The sequence below is a fragment of the Cherax quadricarinatus genome, chromosome 37, assembly GCF_038502225.1.
Source record: "Cherax quadricarinatus isolate ZL_2023a chromosome 37, ASM3850222v1, whole genome shotgun sequence".
NCBI lineage: Eukaryota > Metazoa > Arthropoda > Malacostraca > Decapoda > Parastacidae > Cherax > Cherax quadricarinatus.
The window spans coordinates 17733908-17757119 of record NC_091328.1 but is presented as its reverse complement, the minus strand read 5'-3'; the positions used below and the strand labels follow the sequence as shown (position 1 = coordinate 17757119).

The window sequence follows — 23212 nt, the reverse complement described above, 5'->3', positions numbered from 1 at the left end:
GTGAGTTTCAGTGGAGAGGAATAAATGGGATTAGGTCAGGGGTTTCTAATAGAGTTAAAGCTAAAGAAGGAGTAGTAATAATGTTGAAGGATAAGCTATGGCAGGAAAAGAGGGACTATAAATGTATTATTCAAGGATTATGTGGAGTAAAATAAAGGTTGGATGTGAGAAGTGGGTTATAGTAAGCATATATGCACCTGGGGAAGAGAGAAGTATAGAGGAGAGAGAAAGATTTTGGGAAATGTTAAGTGAATGCGTGGGGAGTTTTGAACCAAGTGCGAGAGTACTTGTGGTAGGGGATTTTAATGCTAAAGTGGGTAAAAATGTTGTGGAGGGAGTAGTAGGTAAATTTGGGGTGCCAGGGGTAAATGAAAATGTAGAGCCTTTAATTGAGCTATGTGTAGAAAGAGGTTTGGTAATAAGTAATGCATATTTTATGAAAAAGAGGATAAATAAATATACAAGGTATGATGTAGCACGTAATGAAAGTAGTTTGTTAGATTATGTATTGGTGGATAAAAGGTTGATGGGTAGGCTCCAAGATGTACACATTTATAGAGGGGGCAATTGATATATCGGATCATTATCTAGTTGTAGCTACAGTTAGAGTAAGAGGTAGATGGGATAAGAGGAAAATGGCAACAACAAGTAAGAGAGAGGTGAAAGTGTATAAACTAAGGGAGGAGGCAGTTTGGGTGAAATATAAGCAACTATTGGCAGAAAGGTGGGCTGGTGCAGGTATGAGTAGTGGGGGGGTTCAAGAGGGTTGGAATAGTTTTAAAAATGCAATATTAGAATGTGGGGGCAGAAGTTTGTGGTTATAGGAGGGTGGGTGCAGGAGGAAAGAGGAGTGATTGGTGGAATGAAGTAAAGGGTGTGATAAAAGAGATAAAAGGTAGCTTATGAGAGGCATTTACAAAGCAGAAGTGTTATAAGAAGAGCAGAGTATATGGAGAGTTAAAGAAAGGTGGAGAGAGTGGTGAGAGAGTGCAAAAGGAGAGTGGATGATAGAGTGCGAGAGGTACTGTCAAGAAATTTTAATGAAAAGAAAAAATTTTGAGTGAGTTAAACAAGTTAAGAAAGCCTAGGGAACAAATGGATTTGTCAGTTAAAAACAGAGTAGGGGAGTTAGTAGATGGGGAGGTGGAGGTTTTGGGCAGATTGCAAGAATATTTTGAGGAACTTTTAAATGTCGATGAAGAAAGGGAGGCGGTGATTTCATGCACTGGCCAGGGAGGTATACCAACTTTTAGGAGTGAAGAAGAGCAGGATGCGAGTGTGGGGGAGGTGCGTGAGGCATTACGTAGAATGAAAGGGGGTAAAGCAGCTGGAACTGATGGGATCATGACAGAAATGTTAAAAGCAGGGGGACACATAGTGTTGGAATGGTTGGTATTTTTGTTTAATAAATGTATGAAAGAGGGTAAGGTACCTAGGGATTGGCAGAGAGCGTGTGTAGTCCCATTATGTAAAGGGAAGGGGGATAAAAGAGATTGTAAAAATTATAGAGGAATAAGTTTACTGAGTACAGTGGACCCCCGCATAGCGATTTTAATCCGTGCAAGAGGGCTCATTGTTATGCGAAATGATCGGTATGCGAATGAATTTTCCCCATAAGAAATAATGGAAATCAAATTAATCCGTGCAAGACACCCAAAAGTATGAAAAAAAAATTTTTACCACATGAAATATACATTTTCCTACACACAAAGAGAAGGATACATGCACAATAGTAGAGTAGTACATGCACAGTATATATTGTGCATGTACTACTCTACTAAATGAAGAATAAATGACACTTACCTTTATTGAAGATGCAGCAATGGCTGATGAGACACTGTGTCCTGGGAGTGCCTTTTCCTCCTGAGTACTGTAGGTCCTGTTTGGCATTTTCTTCCAGAACAGGCCTTATCACACTGTGTATGCCACTACGATTCTTAAATATCTCAAACCAACCTTTGCTGGCTTTAAATTCACCAATATGAGCACTAGTTCCAGGCATTTTTCCCTGTTCACCTGGGTGTTAGTCGACTGGTGTGGGTTGCATCCTGGGAGACAAGATTAAGGACCCCAATGGAAATAAGTTAGACAGTCTTCGATGACACTGACTTTTTTGGGTTATCCTGGGTGGCAAATCCTCTGGGGTTAATTGTTTCGTGGTATTCTCAATAAGCCACACCAACAACGGTGCTACAGCAGCAGCAGCAGCAGCTGACGGTGGTCCAGCAGCAGCAGCAGCTGTACCACCAATAGTAGCGATGGTTGATTGGGGTTTATTATACAACCTGGCCAGCTCGGAGACACGCACTCCACTTTCATACTTATCAATGATCTTTTTCTTCATCTCTATAGTAATTCTCACCCTTATTGCTGTAGGGTTGGCACTAGAAGCTTTCTTGGGGCCCATGGTCACTTATTTTGCAGATAAAATCACCAAAAACACTGTAATAATACGAAATGTTCCGATTGTATGCTTGGATGTTACCGCGGAGGCTGGCTGGTAAACAATGCCACCGGCGGCACATGTGAGGCTGGCTAAGGGCGCACATTGGACGCGTCTCGGACGAACAGCGGTGAGCGGGTTTTTGAGCGGTATGCGAGGCAAAATTTTTGCGATAAAAGTGAGCGGTATGCGGATTAAACGTTATGTGATGCCAACGGTATGTGGGGGTCCACTGTATACCAGGAAAAGTGTATGGTAGGGTTATTATTGAAATATTATTGAAATATTTAGTGAAGGGATTCAGGGAAACCGGTTATTTTCATATAGTCGGACTTGAGTCCTGGAAATGGGAAGTACAATGCCTGCACTTTAAAGGAGGGGTTTGGGATATTGGCAGTTTGGAGGGATATGTTGTGTATCTCTATACGTATATGCTTCTAAACTGTTATATTCTGAGCACCTCTGCAAAAGCAGTGATAATGTGTGAGTGTGGTGAAAGTGGTGAATGATGATGAAAGTATTTTCTTTTTGGGGATTTTCTTTCTTTTTTGGGTCACCCTGCCTCGGTGGGAGACGACCGACTTGTTGAAAAAAAAAAAAAAAAAAAAAAAAAAATTAGAGGTAAGACAGAATGTAGAATTGCGGATGAGCAAGGAGGTTTTAGAGTGGGTAGGGGATGTGTAGATCAAGTGTTTACATTGAAGCATATATGTGAGCAGTATTTAGATAAAGGTAGGGAAGTTTTTATTGCATTTATGGATTTAGAAAAGGCATATGATAGAGTGGATAGGGAAGCAATGTGGCAGATGGTGCAAGTATATGGAATAGGTGGTAAGTTACTAAATGCTGTAAAGAGTTATGAGGATAGTGAGGCTCAGGTTAGATTGTGTAGAAGAGAGGGAGACTACTTCCTGGTAAAAGTAGGTCTTAGGCAGGGATGTGTAATGTCACCATGGTTGTTTAATATATTTATAGATGGGGTAGTGGGAGAGTGGTGGGATTAAATTATGGGGAATTAAATACAAATGGGATGTAACACAGTTACTTTTTGCTGATGATACTGTGCTTATGGGAGATGGGAGATTCTAAAGAAAAATTGCAAAGGTTAGTGGACGAATTTGGGAGTGTGTGTAAACGTAGAAAGTTGAAAGTGAACATAGATAAGAGTAAGGTGATGAGAGTATCAAATGATTTAGATAAAGAAAAATTTGATATCAAATTGGGGAGGAGGAGTATGGAAGAAGTGAATGTTTTCAGATATTTGGGAGTTGACGTGTCAGCGGATGGATTTATGAAGGACGAGGTTAATTATAGAATTGATGAAGGAAAAAAGGTGAGTGGTGCATTGAGGTATATGTGGAGGCAAACAATGTTATCTATGGAGGCAAAGAAGGGAATGTATGAAAGTATAGTAGTACCAACACTCTTATATGGGTGTGAAGCTTGGGTTGTAAATGCTGCAGCAAAGAGGCAGTTGGAGGCAGTGGAGATGTCCTGTCTAAGGGCAATGTGTGGTGTAAATATTATGCAGAAAATTCGGAGTGTGGAAATTAGGAGAAGGTGTGGAGTTAATAAAAGTATTAGTCAGAGGGCTGAAGAGGGTTTGTTGAGGAGGTTTGGTCATTTAGAGAGAATGGATCAAAGTAGAATAACATGGAGAGCGTATAAATCTGTAGGGAAAGGAAGGCGGGGTAGGGGTCATCCTCGAAAAGGTTGGGAGGGAGGGGGTAAAGGAGGTGTTGTGGGCGAGGGGTTTGGACTTCCAGCAAGCGTGCATGAGCGTGTTAGATAGGAGTGAATGGAGAGAAATGGTATTCGGGACCTGACGAGCTGTTGGAGTGTGAGCAGGGTAATATTTAGTGAAGGGATTCAGGGTAGTAGGTTGGTAGACAGCAACCACCCAGGGAAGTACTACCGTCCTGCCAGATGACTGTGAAACAAAAACCTGTAATTGTTTTGCATGATGGTAGGATTGCTGGTTTCTTTTTCTGTCTCATAAACACGCTAAGATAACAGGGATATCTTGCTACTCCTACTAACACTTTGGTCACACTTCACAGACACGCACATGCATATATATATATACATACATCTAGGTTTTTCTCCTTTTTCTAAATAGCTCTTGTTCTTTTTTATTTCTTCTATTGTCCATGGGGAAGTGGAAAAGAATCTTTCCTCCGTAAGCCATGCGTGTCGTATGAGGCGACTAAAATGCCGGGAGCAATGGGCTAGTAACCCCTTCTCCTGTATACAATTACTAAAAAAGAGAAGAAGAAAAACTTTATAAAACTGGGTTGCTTAAATGTGCGTGGATGTAGTGCGGATGACAAGAAACAGATGATTGCTGATGTTATGAATGAAAAGAAGTTGGATGTCCTGGCCCTAAGCGAAACAAAGCTGAAGGGGGTAGGAGAGTTTCAGTGGGGGGAAATAAATGGGATTAAATCTGGAGTATCTGAGAGAGTTAGAGCAAAGGAAGGGGTAGCAGTAATGTTAAATGATCAGTTATGGAAGGAGAAAAGAGAATATGAATGTGTAAATTCAAGAATTATGTGGATTAAAGTAAAGGTTGGATGCGAGAAGTGGGTCATAATAAGCGTGTATGCACCTGGAGAAGAGAGGAATGCAGAGGAGAGAGAGAGATTTTGGGAGATGTTAAGTGAATGTATAGGAGCCTTTGAACCAAGTGAGAGAGTAATTGTGGTAGGGGACTTGAATGCTAAAGTAGGAGAAACTTTTAGAGAGGGTGTGGTAGGTAAGTTTGGGGTGCCAGGTGTAAATGATAATGGGAGCCCTTTGATTGAACTTTGTATAGAAAGGGGTTTAGTTATAGGTAATACATATTTTAAGAAAAAGAGGATAAATAAGTATACACGATATGATGTAGGGCGAAATGACAGTAGTTTGTTGGATTATGTATTGGTAGATAAAAGACTGTTGAGTAGACTTCAGGATGTACATGTTTATAGAGGGGCCACAGATATATCAGATCACTTTCTAGTTGTAGCTACACTGAGAGTAAAAGGTAGATGGGATACAAGGAGAATAGAAGCATCAGGGAAGAGAGAGGTGAAGGTTTATAAACTAAAAGAGGAGGCAGTTAGGGTAAGATATAAACAGCTATTGGAGGATAGATGGGCTAATGAGAGCATAGGCAATGGGGTCGAAGAGGTATGGGGTAGGTTTAAAAATGTAGTGTTAGAGTGTTCAGCAGAAGTTTGTGGTTACAGGAAAGTGGGTGCAGGAGGGAAGAGGAGCGATTGGTGGAATGATGATGTAAAGAGAGTAGTAAGGGAGAAAAAGTTAGCATATGAGAAGTTTTTACAAAGTAGAAGTGATGCAAGGAGGGAAGAGTATATGGAGAAAAAGAGAGAGGTTAAGAGAGTGGTGAAGCAATGTAAAAAGAGAGCAAATGAGAGAGTGGGTGAGATGTTATCAACAAATTTTGTTGAAAATAAGAAAAAGTTTTGGAGTGAGATTAACAAGTTAAGAAAGCCTAGAGAACAAATGGATTTGTCAGTTAAAAATAGGAGAGGAGAGTTATTAAATGGAGAGTTAGAGGTATTGGGAAGATGGAAGGAATATTTTGAGGAATTGTTAAATGTTGATGAAGATAGGGAAGCTGTGATTTCGTGTATAGGGCAAGGAGGAATAACATCTTGTAGGAGTGAGGAAGAGCCAGTTGTGAGTGTGGGGGAAGTTCGTGAGGCAGTAGGTAAAATGAAAGGGGGTAAGGCAGCCGGGATTGATGGGATAAAGATAGAAATGTTAAAAGCAGGTGGGGATATAGTTTTGGAGTGGTTGGTGCAATTGTTTAATAAATGTATGGAAGAGGGTAAGGTACCTAGGGATTGGCAGAGAGCATGCATAGTTCCTTTGTATAAAGGCAAAGGGGATAAAAGAGAGTGCAAAAATTATAGGGGGATAAGTCTGTTGAGTGTACCTGGTAAAGTGTATGGTAGAGTTATAATTGAAAGAATTAAGAGTAAGACGGAGAATAGGATAGCAGATGAACAAGGAGGCTTTAGGAAAGGTAGGGGGTGTGTGGACCAGGTGTTTACAGTGAAACATATAAGTGAACAGTATTTAGATAAGGCTAAAGAGGTCTTTGTGGCATTTATGGATTTGGAAAAGGCGTATGACAGGGTGGATAGGGGGGCAGTGTGGCAGATGTTGCAAGTGTATGGTGTAGGAGGTAGGTTACTGAAAGCAGTGAAGAGTTTTTACGAGGATAGTGAGGCTCAAGTTAGAGTATGTAGGAAAGAGGGAAATTTTTTCCCAGTAAAAGTAGGCCTTAGACAAGGATGTGTGATGTCACCGTGGTTGTTTAATATATTTATAGATGGGGTTGTAAGAGAAGTAAATGCGAGGGTCTTGGCAAGAGGCGTGGAGTTAAAAGATAAAGAATCACACACAAAGTGGGAGTTGTCACAGCTGCTCTTTGCTGATGACACTGTGCTCTTGGGAGATTCTGAAGAGAAGTTGCAGAGATTGGTGGATGAATTTGGTAGGGTGTGCAAAAGAAGAAAATTAAAGGTGAATACAGGAAAGAGTAAGGTTATGAGGATAACAAAAAGATTAGGTGATGAAAGATTGAATATCAGATTGGAGGGAGAGAGTATGGAGGAGGTGAACGTATTCAGATATTTGGGAGTGGACGTGTCAGCGGATGGGTCTATGAAAGATGAGGTGAATCATAGAATTGATGAGGGAAAAAGAGTGAGTGGTGCACTTAGGAGTCTGTGGAGACAAAGAACTTTGTCCTTGGAGGCAAAGAGGGGAATGTATGAGAGTATAGTTTTACCAACGCTCTTATATGGGTGTGAAGCGTGGGTGATGAATGTTGCAGCGAGGAGAAGGCTGGAGGCAGTGGAGATGTCATGTCTGAGGGCAATGTGTGGTGTGAATATAATGCAGAGAATTCGTAGTTTGGAAGTTAGGAGGAGGTGCGGGATTACCAAAACTGTTGTCCAGAGGGCTGAGGAAGGGTTGTTGAGGTGGTTCGGACATGTAGAGAGAATGGAGCGAAACAGAATGACTTCAAGAGTGTATCAGTCTGTAGTGGAAGGAAGGCGGGGTAGGGGTCGGCCTAGGAAGGGTTGGAGGGAGGGGGTAAAGGAGGTTTTGTGTGCGAGGGGCTTGGACTTCCAGCAGGCATGCTTGAGCGTGTTTGATAGGAGTGAATGGAGACAAATGGTTTTTAATACTTGACGTGCTGTTGGAGTGTGAGCAAAGTAACATTTATGAAGGGATTCAGGGAAACCGGCAGGCCGGACTTGAGTCCTGGAGATGGGAAGTACAGTGCCTGCACTCTGAAGGAGGGGTGTTAATGTTGCAGTTTAAAAACTGTAGTGTAAAGCACCCTTCTGGCAAGACAGTGATGGAGTGAATGATGGTGAAAGTTTTTCTTTTTTGGGCCACCCTGCCTTGGTGGGAATCGGCCGGTGTGATAATAAATAAAATTCAGGGAAACCAGTTATTTTATATAACTGGACTTGAGTCTTGGAAATGGGAAGTACAATGCCTGCACTCTAAAGGAGGGGTTTGGGATATTGGCAGTTTGGAGGGATATATTGTGTATTTTTATACGTATATACCTCTAAACTGTTGTATTCTTGGTACCTCTGCAAAAACAGTGATTATGTGTGAGTGAGGTGAAAGTGTTGAATGATGATGAAAGTATTTTCTTTTTTGGATTTTCTTTCTTTTTGGGTCACCCTGCCTCGGTGGGAGACGGCCGACTTGTTGAAAAAAAAAAATGAAGGAATTCAGGAAAACTGGAATTGAGCCTCCTCGGCTGAAGGTCATCCTTCTGCACTCAGGATGGGTAAGAATGTTACAGTGTATAGGGTCCTTTAATGTGTGGATGTATGCCATGTGAGTGCATGATGGAAACCTGTTAATCGTTTTACACTCACAGGATTGCTGATCTCTTTTCCTTCTGTCTCAAACATGCAAGAGAACTAAATCTTGCTGCTACTGCTTACATCCAGTATTCACTACTACACATACATAATTTTGTATGTGTGTGTGTGTGTGTTTGTACTCACCTAATTGTGATTGCAGGGGTCAGGACTCAGCTCCTGGCCCTTCCTCTTCATTGGTCACTACTAGGTTCGTTCTCTCTCTCCCTGCTCCATGAGCTTTATCATACCTCATCTTAAAGATACGTATGGTTCCTGCCTTCACTACATCACTTGCTAGATTATTCTACTTCCTGACAACTCTATGACTGAAGAAATATTTCCTAGCATCCCTTTGATACATCTGAGTCTTCAACTTCCAATTGTGATCCCTTGTTTCTATGTCCCCTCTCTGGAACATCCTGTCTCTGTCCACCTTATCTATTCCACACAGTATTTTGTATGTCATTATCATGTCTCCCCTAACCCTCCTGTCTTCCAGTGTCATCAGGCCTATTTCCCTTAACCTTTCTTCATAGGACATTCCCCTTAGCTTTGGAACTAACCTTGTTGCAAACCTATATGCTTTCTCTAATTTCTTGATGTGCTTGACCAGGTGTGGGTTCCAAACTGGTGCTGCATACTCCAGTATGGGCCTGACGTACACGGTGTACAGTGTCTTGATTGATTCCTTACTAAGGTATTGGAATGCTATTCTCAGGTTTGCCAGGCACCCATATGCTGCAGCAGTTATCTGGTTGATGTGTGCTTCCAGAGATGTGTTCAGTGTTATACTCGCCCCAAGATCTTTCTCCTTGAGCGAGGTTTGCAGTCTTTGGCCACCTAGCCTATACTCTATGGTCTTCTTTGCCCCTCACTGATCTTCATGACTTTGCATTTGGCAGGGTTAAATTCAAGGAGCCAGTTGCTGGACCACGTGTCCAGCCTGTCCAGGTCTCTTTGTAGTTCTGCCTGATCCTCATCTGATTTAATTCTCCTCATTAACTTCACATCATCTGTGAACAGGGTCACTTCTGAGTCTATCCCTTCCATCGTGTCATTCACATATACAGTGGTCCCTCGCTTTTCGTAGTTCTTGGCAATCGTAAAATTCGCCAATCATAGGGGTATTTTCATATAAACATGGACTTGCTTTTCATGGGTTGACTCGCGAGTCGTAGTTCATCCGGGACCCATACCCACGGCATGAGCCGTGGCGGCAGCCAGTCTGGCATTGTTTACCAGTGAGTGAAGGTCCCCTCACGTGCTCCAGCAAATTATTTCATAATATTCCATTTATTTTAGTGCTTGCAAGTACTAAATAAGCTGCCATGGCTCCAAAGAAAGCTCCTAGTGCCAAGCCTGTGGTAAAGAAGGTGAGAAATACAATTGAATTTAAGAAAACCATTATTGAACAATATGAAAGTGGTACAAGTGTGGCCGAACTGTCCAGGATGTATAAGAAACCCTACACAACCTTATGTTCCATAGTGGCCAAGAAAAAGGAAATCAAGGATGCTGTTGTTGCAAAGGAAGTAACTATGCTGACAAAAATGAGATCACCAGTACTGGAAGAGGTTAAGAAGTTATTATTGGTGTGGATAAATGAGAAACAATTAGCAGGAGATACTCTTATGACTTCGATTATTTGTGAAAAGGCTAGGCAGTTGCATGAAGATTTGGTAAAGAAATTGCCTCCAAATAGTAGTGATGTGAGTGAATTTAAGGCCAGCAAAGGCTGGTTTGAGAGATTTAAGAACCGTACTGGCATACACAGTGTGGTAAGGCATGGTGAGGCTGCCAGTTCGGACCACAAGGCGGCTGAAAAATATGTGCATGAATTCCAGGAGTACATAGAGGCTGAAGGACTGAAACCTGAACAAGTGTTCAAATGTGACGAAACAGGCCTCTTTTGGAAAAAAATGCCAAAGAGGACCTTCATTACACAAGAGGAAAAGGCAATGCCAGGACACAAGCCTATGAAAGACAGGCTGACGCTAATGTTCTGTGCTAATGCTAGTGGGGATTTCAAAGTGAAGCCATTACTAGTGTACCATTCAGAAAATCCCAGAGTGTTCAGGAAAAACAATGTTTTTTATTTTTTTATTATCACACTGGCTGATTCCCACCAAGGCAGGGTGGCCCGAAAAAGAAAAACTTTCACCATCACTCACTCCATCACTGTCTTGCCAGAAGGGTGCTTTACACTACAGTTTTTAAACTGCAACATTAACACCCCTCCTTCAGAGTGCAGGCACTGCACTTCCCATCTCCAGGACTCAAGTCCGGACTGACGGTTTCCCAGAACCCCTTCATAAATGTTACTTTGCTCACACTCCAACAGCACATCAAGTATTAAAAACCATTTGTCTCCATTCACTCCTATCAAACACGCTCACGCATGCCTGCTGGAAGTCCAAGCCCCTCGCACACAAAACCTCCTTTACCCCCTCTCTCCAACCTTTCCTAGGCCGACCCCTACCCCACCTTCCTTCCACTACAGACTGATACACTCTTGAAGTCATTCTGTTTCTCTCCATTCTCTCTACATGTCCGAACCACCTCAACAACCCTTCCTCAGCCCTCTGGACAACAGTTTTGGTAATCCCGCACCTCCTCCTAACTTCCAAACTACGAATTCTCTGCATTATATTCACACCACACATTGCCCTCAGACATGACATCTCCACTGCCTCCAGCCTTCTCCTCACTGCAACATTCATCACCCATGCTTCACACCCATATAAGAGCGTTGGTAAAACTATACTCTCATACATTCCCCTCTTTGCCTCCAAGGACAAAGTTCTTTGTCTCCACAGACTCCTAAGTGCACCACTCACTCTTTTCCCCTCATCAATTCTATGATTCACCTCATCTTTCATAGACCCATCCGCTGACACGTCCACTCCCAATTATCTGAATACATTCACCTCCTCCATACTCTCTCCCTCCAATCTGATATTCAATCTTTCATCACCTAATCTTTTTGTTATCCTCATAACCTTACTCTTTCCTGTATTCACCTTTAATTTTCTTCTTTTGCACACCCTACCAAATTCATCAACCAATCTCTGCAACTTCTCTTCAGAATCTCCCAAGAGCACAGTGTCATCAGCAAAGAGCAGCTGTGACAACTCCCACTTTGAGTGTGATTCTTTATCTTTTAACTCCACGCCTCTTGCCAAGACCCTCGCATTTACTTCTCTTACAACCCATCTATAAATATATTAAACAACCACGGTGACATCACACATCCTTGTCTAAGGCCTACTTTTACTGGGAAATAATTTCCCTCTTTCCTACATACTCTAACTTGAGCCTCACTATCCTCGTAAAAATTCTTCACTGCTTTCAGTAACCTACCTCCTACACCATACACTTGCAACATCTGCCACATTGCCCCCCTATCCACCCTGTCATACGCCTTTTCCAAATCCATAAATGCCACAAAGACCTCTTTAGACTTATCTAAATACTGTTCACTTATATGTTTCACTGTAAACACCTGGTCCACACACCCCCTACCTTTCCTAAAGTCTCCTTGTTCATCTGCTATCCTATTCTCTGTCTTACTCTTAATTCTTTCAATAATAACTCAATATTATGAAGAGTAAATTGTGTGTGTTTTGGAAATCTAATAGTAAGGCATGGGTCATGAGGGAAATTTTCGTCGAGTGGTTCAATGAAGTGTTTGGCCCTAGTGTGAAGGAGTATCTCCTGGAAAAGAAATTGGATCTCAAGTGCCTGCTAGTAATGTACAATGCACCTGCTCATCCTCCAAACTTGGATGACCTAATTTTTGAGGAGTTTGGGTTCATCACAGTAAAGTTCTTGCCCCCGAATACCACTCCTCTCCTCCAGCCCATGAACCAGCAGGTCATTGCAAACTTTGAAAAACTCTACACAAAAGCAATGTTTCACAGGTGCTTGACTGTGACCACAGACACTCACTTGACCCTAATGGAATTTTGGAGAGAACGCTTCAGCATCCTCCATTGCATAACCCTTATAGGTATGGCTTAGGAGGGAGTGACTACCAGGACTTTGAACTCTGCCTGGAGAAAATTGTGGCCAGATTGTGTCGACAAGAGGGATTTTGAAGGGTTTGGGACTGACCCTGATGAGCCTATGTCTGTTGTAAAATCAATTGTGGCACTGGGGAGTTCCATGGGGTTGGATGTGAGTTTGGAGGATGTGGAAGAATTGGTGGAAGACCACAACGAAGAGCTCACCACTGAGGAGCTGCAAGAGCAACACATCGCAGCTCAGAATCTTGCTGCAGAGGAGGAGGAAGAGAGATGGAAGAAGGTGCCTTCTTCAGAAATTAAAGAGATTTTTATTATGTGGGGTAAGATGGAAAGCTTTATGGAGAAACATCTCTTTAAGGATTACAATGCTGAGTTTACAGAATTTGGTTATTGTGTGGTTTACATGTAGTAAAATAATAATTACAGAGTGTACCACTAGAACACCTAGCATGGCTAGGCATTTCGGGCAGACTTAAATTAAATCTTAAGTTTAAAATATTACAAAATTATGAGGTTAGTTGGTATTATGGCTAAGTGACTAAATACTAGTTTGTGAGTTTAGCAATGTGAATGCTTTTGTTTTGGCACTATACATAGTTTCAGTATTGGAGTATCACAGGCCAACTTATGACTAGTTAAGATTCTTTATTTTGAGATTGAGATTGATATTTCTGTTTATGGTCAAATGGGTGAGTGAGTGTAAGTGTTAACCACCAGGTGGTATTCGTGTAATTAGTTGACAGGGTGTATCAGGGAGATAAGATGTTTTCTGATGGTAGTTTTGAAGGTGATGAATGGGTCTGCAGTTTTAGAATTTTCAGGTAGGGTGTTCTAGATTTTAGGGCCTTTGACATACATTGAATTTTTGTAAAGGTTTAGTCGGACACGGGGAATGTCATAGAGATGTTTGTGTCTGGTGTTGTGCCTGTGGGTTCTGTCGCAACTATCAAGAAAGCGTTTTAGGTCAAGGTTAATATTGGAATTTAAGGTCCTGTAGATGTAGATTGCACAGTAGTAAGTGTGGATGTACTGAACAGGGAGTAAGTTTAGATCTATGAAGAGTGGGGGGTGTGTTGCCAGGGATGGGATTTAATGATTATTCTTACTGCGGCTTTTTGTTGGGTTATTATTGGCTTTAGGTGTGTTGCTGCAGTTGAACCCCAAGCACAGATAGCATAGGTGAGGTATGGATATACAAGTGAATGGTATAGTGTGAGAAGGGCAGTTTGCGGCACGTAGTATCGTATCTTGGAGAGGATCCCAACCGTTTTGGATACTTTTTTGGTTATGTGTTGGATATGGGTGCTGAAGTTCAGGTTGTTGTCGAGGTATAGGCCTAGGAATTTGCCCTCATTATGCCTGGCAATTAGAGTGTTGTCGATCTTAATGTTAATTTGCGCATCTCCTGCTCTGCTACCAAACATAATGTAGTAGGTTTTGTCAGTGTTAAGCGTAAGTTTATTGGCTGTCATCAAAGTCGATATTTTGATCAGCTCCTCATTAACAATGGTGTTGAGGGTGGCAAGATTAGGGTGAGAGATGACAAGTCGTGTCGTCAGCAAAGAGAATGGGGTTCAGGTGTTGAGATACATTTGGAAGATCATTGATGTATATGAGGAAGAGCAGGGGACCAAGGACACTTCCCTGCGGAACTCCAGTATCAAGTGGCTGTGTTGTTGATGCTATGTCTTCAATGGTGACATACTGATACCTATTAGTAAGGTAAGATTTGAAATATGCAAGCGCATGGCCTCTTATACCATAATGGTCAAGTTTGTGGAGTAGGATGCCGTGGTCTACTGTGTCAAAAGCTTTTCTTAGGTCAATAAAAATTCCTAGTGGATATTCCTTATTTTCCAATGCTGTGTAAAGCAGATCTAGCATTTTTATGATTGCATCGTTAGTGCTTTTATTTTTCCTGAATCCAAATTGGCAGGGGTTGAGTATGTTTTGTGCCATAATAAATTAATATAGTCTCCTGTGCACGAGTTTCTCAAAGATTTTGGATAGCAATGGTAAGTTTGATATTGGCCTATAGTTGTTTAAATCTGTAGGGTCACCACCTTTATGTATTGGTGTAACCCTTGCCGTCTTGAGTAGTTTCGGGAAGGTGCTAGTTTCTAGTGACTTGTTAAAAAGTAATGAGATAGCATGCGAGAGGACATGGGCCGCTCTCTTGTACAATAATGGTGGGACATGAGACAGATTCCTTGAGTTATTTTTAAGTGACTTTATAATCTCGGTGACTTCCATGGGCTCAGTTGGAGCAAGATAGAAGGAATTTGGGAAATTCCCATCTAGGTAAGTAAAAAATAACAATGGCAATGTCTTGGTTATAATATGATAGTTAAGATGGTAGATAGGTACACAGGTACAGAGGCACACAAGTGCACAGGTACACAGGTACAAAGGATAATATAAAGGTTGGAGTTGAATATACAAACTTGGAAATTTGGCAACAAAATGTTATGGGAAGAATAAAATAATGATTAATGTACAAAAGTAAAATTGACTGGTACTAAATATGGTGTTTAATAAAATTTTAGTAAGTAATAATGATTACAAAATAAGTGAAAAAGTAATGTTTATTTCTTTCAAAATTGCACTGGTAGTTATACTTGAGGTTATTTGGCAGTACAAGGTAATTAAGAGTACTCTAAGATAGTAAATGTGGTATTAAAACTGGTTAAGGTAATTAGACAAGTAATGGTTATTAAATGATGTCAAAAATGTTAAAGAGTAAATTGTATTGATAGTAAAAATGGTAATTATTAATTTTAGTAAGTAATATCAATTGATAGTATTTAAAAAAATAGGTAGTAATATGGACAGAGAAAGTATCGATTCAGCTAATATTTAAGCAAACAATAGTAAATAAAAAATTAGATAAGGTGACTTATGCTTACTAGTAAAATCACAAAATGAGGTAGTTGATTATTTAATTACTAAGAAATTGTACTACGAGATTTGAACAATAATGGAGCAAAACATACACTACATTCGTAGGCTTTTAGGTTGGACATTTAGTTATTCTCTGTAAGATTAGTATCCCTGAGAAATCGTGATAGATCATTCTCGTTCGTGATTGTGTACAGTTGACCTACATTTGTTTTCCTAACTAGAATTTTCCCATCCCATGTGAAGCATTGGTGTATTGTGTCATTATTCTCCCGCTTAAGTTTTCTGACTCTATACAGGAGGTTCTGACGTTTTTTGGTAAGACACTCGTTTATGTATACCTCTTTCTTTACTTTAATAGATGCAATAATTAAGTCTTTTTTCCTGTCATGTGAGTGGAATCTAAGCATAACACTTTTTCTACCATGGGATCCTAGTAACCTGGCTTCTTTTATTTCTGACTCTGGTACAATAACACTTGTTTGGTCCTTTATGATCTGCAGAGTAATTTCTTTACTGTTTGTTTGGTTCATATCACTGGGAAAAAGTGGACTGTTAACTATTACTGCGTCCGATAGTTTATCTTGCTCAGTTTTATCTTCTTGGAGAGCAAAGTAGTCGCTGAACTGGTTATCTAAGTTGCTCTTCCATTCTTTTACTGCTTCTTCAACCTTTGTATTAAGAGATATTATTTGTTGGGTATGGCTATCTATGACTGTTTGGATGGTCTTGTCACAGTTAGTCATTCCTGGTGTTGATAACTTTTGTTCAAGACTGAGGATTTTGTTCTCGAGTTGTGTCATCCTGGTGTCTTGTTTTGTTAGTGTCTCTCGAAGATTCATATTTTCAATAACTAAGTTGGAGATGCATGTCTTTAGGGTATTTGGATCGTTGGTCATACCTGAGAGACTACTTGGTAGGTTGAATCTGGGGAAGAGAGGGGAGGATGGGCTGGTGGCAGCCATGTTTGTTGTTATTGTTGTGGTGTCGCCTTGAGCAGTGGTGAGTGGGGTGGTTGCGGGGCCGGTGTCCTCCTGGCTACACTTGTTGAATAGTTGATTTTTCGGTGTTTTCTTGCTGGCCTTGGTGCTGTTTCCTCTTAGATTGCGCCTCATAATACTACAGGATTGTTGTAGTTAAGAAGTTGTAGTTATACAAAGCTTAGGGTTACGTTGTTCGGCTGGCAGCGGGGTGTTGCTTTCCGTTTGTGGGCAGTCTTCCTTTGATCTCTAATATTTTCGATTTGTAGGTTTCACTGTTGGTAATCTTTGGTCATTCTGGGTGCTACATTGGGTAGTGCAGTTTTGCTTGTAACACTAGGTCATCATAGGAGCATTGGTGGCTCTGATAGTTGGAGAAAAGTACGGAGCTTGGAGGTTGCCGCTGCCACATGTTGCCATATTGACAACATGTACAGTGACAAAGTCTTGGGCCATTTTAGGGAAGTGTTAAAGAGACGCCAGAAACAGAGCTCTCTCCACAGTTATTTTGCGAGACAGGACTCCATTGACTCTCAAGGTGGTCCTAGTGGCATTAAGAAACAGAGAAGACAAGCAACCCCAGAAAAGCAATTGGTACCTGAGGTGTTGATAGAAGGGGATTCCCCTTCCAAACTATAAACAATCCACTCTCTCTCCTCCTCCAGTCTCCCATACACTAAGAAGAATCTCCAATAAAGGTAAGTGTTATGCTGTTAATGTTTCATTCATCATTTCCCATTGTATTGTTTATGTACTACATGTATATTTCATGTAAAATTTTTTTTTGTTTTAATACTTCTGGGTGTCAGGAACGGATTAATTGTATTTACATTATTTCTTATGGGGAAAATTGATTCGTAAATCGTAAATTTCGTTTATAGTAACGGCTCCAGGAACGGATTAATTACGAAAAACGAGGGACCACTGTACTAAAAATAGCACTGGTCCTAGGACTGACCCCTGTGGGACCCCGCTCGTTACCGGCGCCCACTGTGCTACCTCATCACGTACCATGACTCATTGTTGCCTTCCTGTCAGGTATTCACTGATCCATTGCAGTGCCCTTCCTGTTGTACGCACCTAATACTCTAGCTTCTGCACTAATCTCTTGTGAGGAACTGTGTCGAAGGCCTTCTTGCAGTCCAAGAAAATAATCAACTCACCTCTCTCTCTCTCTCTTCCCCTGTCTTACTTCTGTTACTTTGCCATAAAACTCCAGAAGGTTTGTGACACAGGATTTGCCTTCCTTGAATCTGTGCTGGTTGTTACTTATAATCTTGTTCCGTTCCTGGTGCTCCACTACTCTCCTGATAATCTTCTCCAAGACTCTGCATACTATACACGTCAGTGACACTGGTCTATAGTTTAGTGCTTTGTTTCTGTCTCCTTTCTTAAAAATGGGGACTACATTTGCTGTCTTCCATACCTCAGGTAGTTGCCCAGTTTCAAGGGATGTGTTGAAAATTGTGGTTAGTGGCACACACAGCATCTCTGCTCCCTCTCATGGAGAAATGTTGTCGTGTCCCACCGTCTTTGAGGTATCAAGGCTACTTAGCAGCTTCTTCACCTCCTCCTCAGTTGTGTGTATTTCATCCCAATACCTGTTGGTATAACCCTTGTTGGTGTCCCCCTCTGTTCTGTCTTCCCAGAGTCCTTCCTGTCTCTGCTGTAAATACTTCCTTAAATCTCGTGTTGAGCTCCTCACGTACCTCTTGATCATTTCTTGTGAGCTCCCCACCTTCTTTCCTCATTATTATTATTATAATCAAAAAGAAGCGCTAAGCCACAAGGACTATACAGCGCTGCAGGGCAGGAAGGAAGTGAGGGCATCAGGTGGCAAAAGGGAGATGGATGAGCAACAGGTTACGGATAACAGCGGGGCAGTGGATGGTGAAAGGGTAAAGGGCAGCAAGAGACTGAACCAGAAAGGGCTGAGGGGAGTGCGAAAAGTATCATCAGAGTTTGTGGAGTAAATCGGTCGTTGTCAAGAAGTCAATGAGAGAGTCAGGATTAAAGGAGGGTCCATCAGCAAGAAGGGAAGGTAAAGAGAGAGTAGTAGAACGAAGACGACGTTGGAGGTAAATTCTGCGTGCTCGTTGATAGAGAGGGCAGTCTAACAGAATGTGGCTAATCGATACTGGAACTTGACACTGCTCACAGAGAGGAACAGGGTGCCTCTCCATGAGATACCCATGAGTAAGACGAGTGTGGCCAATGCGAAGGCGGGAGAGAGTGGTCTCCCAACTTCGGCACTGATGACAAGAAGACGGCCAGTAACCTATGCTCGGTTTAATAGAATGAAGTTTGTTACCGAGCAGAGTTGACCAACGTTGTTGCCAACGGGTGCGAAGGTGGGTAGCTATTGCAGCAAAATAGTCCAGAAATGGAACACCTCGATAGGAAATTGGTAGGTCATATACTGCTGACCGCGCAGCAGTGTCTGCCTGTTCATTGCCCTGTACGTCGACATGACCAGGGACCCAACAAAAAACAATATCTTTATGTTTGGTAGAGATACGGCGTAGCCAAAGTTGGATACGGAGAACTAGGGGATGAGATGTATCAAATTTTCGTATAGCCTGTAGAGCACTAAGGGAGTCTGAGACTACTACAAATGATGACACAGGCATAGATGCAATACGAATAAGTGCTGCAAGAATGGCATACAGTTCAGCAGTAAAAATGCTAGCTGAAGATAGTAAATGCCCTCGTACGACGCTGTCCGGAAACACTGCTGCGAATCCGACGCCGTCTGAAGACTTAGAGCCATCTGTGTACACAGCGGTGGCATGAGAATGGGAGTGGAAGTGATCAAGAAAAAGAGAGCGGGAAGCCACCGTAGGCAGTTGAGCTTTCGAGCAAGGGAGTGAGAAAGAACAGACCCGAACAGCTGGAACTTCCCAGGGGGGCAGGGAAAAGTGAGATGCTACATGAACATATAAAGGTGGTAACTGAAGGGAAGACAAGAGTGAATGTAGGCGAAGAGAAAAGGGACGGAGCAAACAGGGGCGGCGAACGAATAAAGAATGTCTACTAATATCGGTGACCATTCTATAAATGGAAGGATTGTGTAGATCGTGAGAGCGTACATAGTAACGAAGGCAATGGGCATCACGGCGATCAGACAAGGATGGAACATTTGCTTCTGTATAGAGGCTCTCAACAGGGGAAGAGCGAAAAGCACCAAGGCACAAACGTAAGCCTTGGTGATGGATAGAGTTAAGGCTAGAGAGAGTAGCAGGAGAGGCCGCGGAATAAATCTGGTCACCATAATCGAGTTTCGATAAAATGAGGGCTGAATGTAGGCGAAGCAGAGTTCGACGATCAGCTCCCCAGGAAAGATGAGCAAGGGTTTTAAGAAGGTTTAGCCGGCTGTGACAAGTTGCCTTCAGAGAGGTAATGTGAGGTTTCCAGGTTAACCGACGGTCAAAGAGAAGGCCTAGAAACCTGACTGTATCACGTTCGGGGATACGGGAGCCATAGAGATACAAAGGATGATCGGAGATAACAGAGCGTCTAGTGAAAGTAATTTGGTGAGTTTTGGTACTTGAAAATTTAAACCCATGTGTGGTGGCCCAAGTGGAAACACGGTCGACCGCATGCTGAAGAGAAACTGCAATAAGGTGACAGTCAGCGCCTGCACAAGCAATAGCGAAGTCATCAACATAGAGTGATGACCAAATATTGGGTGGAAGAACAGAGGCCAAATCATTTATAGCAAGGAGAAAAAGTGTTGTGCTTAGAACACATCCCTGAGGGACACCTTCAGCTTGGACGAAGTCCGGGGAAAGAACATTATTGACTCGAACACGGAAATGTCTGTCAGTTAAAAAGTTCTTAAGGAAGGATGGTAGATTGCCTCGGAGGCCTAAGGAATGGGCCTGGGCCAAAATATTATACCTCCAAGTTGTGTCATATGCCTTCTCAAGGTCAAAAAATATGGCAATAACTGAGTGATTATTCGCAAAGGCATTACGAACATACGTATCCAAGCGTAGTAAGGGGTCTATGGTAGAACGACCCTTACGAAAGCCATATTGACTAGCGGAGAGACTGTTGTGAGTCTCTAAATACCACATTAAACGTCGATTTACGAGGCGTTCCATCACTTTGCAAACTGCACTTGTAAGAGCGATGGGGCGATAGTGGGAGGCATCATGTCCTGTAGTACCCGGTTTGCGGAAAGGGAGAACAATGGCAGATTTCCACAGCTGGGGAAGAACTCCTTGTGCCCAAATAAGATTGAAGAGGTGTAAGAGGACTACAAGGGCTGACCGATGTAAATGTTGTAACATACGAATATGAATGTCATCAGGCCCAGCTGCCGATGATCGGCAAGCTGAGAGCGTTGCCTCCAGTTCTTGAAGTGTAAAAGGCACATTATACTGTTCTTCTCCGAGAGAAGAAAAGTCCAAGGGTACTAACTCTTTGGCAGACTTTGAGGAAAGAAACGAGGGGCATAGATGGAGCCCTCGGGAAATACGGACCAGATGTGTGCCAAGTTCAATGGCAACGTCGAGAGGGTTTGCTATATCAACACCAGTGACCCGTAGAACAGGAGCCGGGTCAGGAGAGTATTTACCACTCAATTTCCTCACTTTTTTCCAGACTGCACTCATAGAAGAAGCAGAGGTGATGGTGGAAACATAGTCTCGCCAACAAGTGCGTTTAGCTTCACGGATGACACGGCGAGCGATCGCACGCTTCTGCTTAAAATCAACAAGTCTCTCAGCGGTTCTATTGTACCGGTACCTGCCCCATGCAGCACGTTTCAAACGTACTGCACGAGCACAAGCAGGAGACCACCAAGGCACGCACTTCTGAGAATGCCTGCCTGAGGTTTGGGGTATAGAATGAGAAGCTGCGGTATAAACTGATGTCGAGAAGATGTGTAGGAGCTCATCAATGGAGGATGAAGAAGGAACCTCACTAAAAGCAGTGAGGTGTGAGTAAAGATCCCAATTTGCCCGATCAAATTGCCAGCGAGGGCTACGGGAAGGTGGTGAATAGGAAGGAGAAGTAAGAATGATCGGAAAATGATCGCTGTCATGTAAGTCTGGTAGAACAGACCAGGTGAAGTCTAGTGCAGTGGAGGAAGAGCAGACTGATAGATCGATGCAAGAGAGAGTATGAGTACGAGGATCAAAATGGGTGGGAGTACCCGTATTTAAAACATGGAGGGGGTGAGAGGCAAGAAAAGCCTCCAACTGAATGCCACGTGAGTCACAATGAGACCCCCCCCAGAGGAAATGGTGGGCATTAAAATCACCAAGTAACAGAAGTGGTGGTGGTAAGGATGAAACAGAAAGGCAAAGTCTGGGATAGAAAATGCTCGAGAAGGAGAGAGATATAAAGAACATATTGTAAACCACTTATTCAAGTGGATACGGGCTGCAGTGTAATGCAGCGAGGTATGGACATGATTGGCGATGAAGAAAATATCAGGAATCTGTAGGTAAAGGCACCTACGGACTAGAGGGGTTAGAAAAGTCAACGTGTGGTGGCATTGGAAGATGTTCAAGTAGCGAAGGAACGGAGCGTTGCGAAGAATGGGGTTGTGAAGATGGAGGAGAGGGAAGAGAAGGAACAGGAAGTGAATCAGTGTCCATTGAAGGTTTAGTCTCTGCAATATATTCTGAAATGGCTTCAAGTGTTTCTGAATTCAAAGATGTATGGGAAATCATATTGGAGATAGGAGGAGGAGGGTGAGTAAAGATTGGGACAGTAATGGACTGTACCAAAGTAGAGGGGGAGGGAAAAGTGTAAGGGACTGGAGATGAAGTGTGGGGGGGGACAGAAGAGGTAGAAACCTGGGAGGTGACAGAAGAGGGAGAAACTTGGGAGGGGACGGGGGTGGAAGGCATAGTACGAGGAGGAGGGTGAATCTCCACACTTGTAATAGAGCCAGAGAGAGGGGAAGAACTAGGTACAGAGACTGGAAAGGTAACGTGTGGAGGTGGAAGAAGGGAAGGAAGGGGCAAAGAAGATTTGAGCAATGTGGATTTTTTGGACTTCTGAGTAGAGGGGCGATTGGTATTAGGTGTCGTACGAGGTCTTGTCGATACTGGGGCTTGTGAGGAAGGACGCGAAGATGTGAGAACAGACTGAGTTGTAGTCGGGACGTCAGAGCCAAGGACAGCAAAAGGATTAGATGCCGTAGTGGCTATGGGAGGGGTAACAACAGAGGAGGCTGCAGAAGATGGGACCCCAGAAGTGGGGGGACGTTTGGAAACACGAGAATAAGAAACACGGGGTAGTCTCCCTTGGAGGCGGAGATGAGTAACTGCCATAGCATAAGGGAGACCTTCTGCCTCTTTGAGGCAACGGATTTCACGTTCATTTAAGTAGACCTGGCAACGGCGGGAGTACGAAGGGTGAGCTTCATTACAATTAAGGCAAGATGGAGGTTGACTGCAAGATGTATTAGAATGGTTGTCGGCACCACAGACTGGGCATTCGGCCATAGATCTGCAATATTTCGCTGGGTGACCAAAACGCCAGCAATTTCTACATTGTTGCGGTGTAGGTATCACCTTTCGAACTTGTAACCGATGTCCCGCGACATATACAGAGGACGGGAGTTCTCGGCTGTCAAAAGTTAAACGAGCCACATTGCAAGGGTAACGTCTCCGCCCCCGGGCAGGAAGGACATAAGTGTCTACTTTGAGGATTGGGAGATCCTGGAGTTCCAGCTGTTCAAAAATGTCATTGCCACATGACTGGAAATTCTGTTGGACTATGGTATGGGGCAGAATGACAGTACCACTACAAGAATTGAGAGAAAGATGTTTTTCAATAGTGATAGGAGTAGTATCGATATTCGAAAGGAGAGAAAGATCATGAGCTTGGGTAGCATTCTGGACAGTGACGATGCGTGTACCGCTCTTGAGAGCGTGAAATGAAATATCTCTGCCAACATGACGCAGGAGCGCTTTGGCAATACTATGGTCAGAAAGGTAG

At 42.7% G+C, this 23212-nt stretch overlaps 1 protein-coding gene across 2 annotated transcripts in view; it reads left to right on the top strand.

Annotated features, from left to right (window-relative positions):
* Positions 1 to 23212, top strand: part of LOC128701316 (Polypeptide N-Acetylgalactosaminyltransferase 1) — a 631487-nt gene that overhangs the window by 590103 nt on the left and 18172 nt on the right. The window lies entirely within an intron of this gene.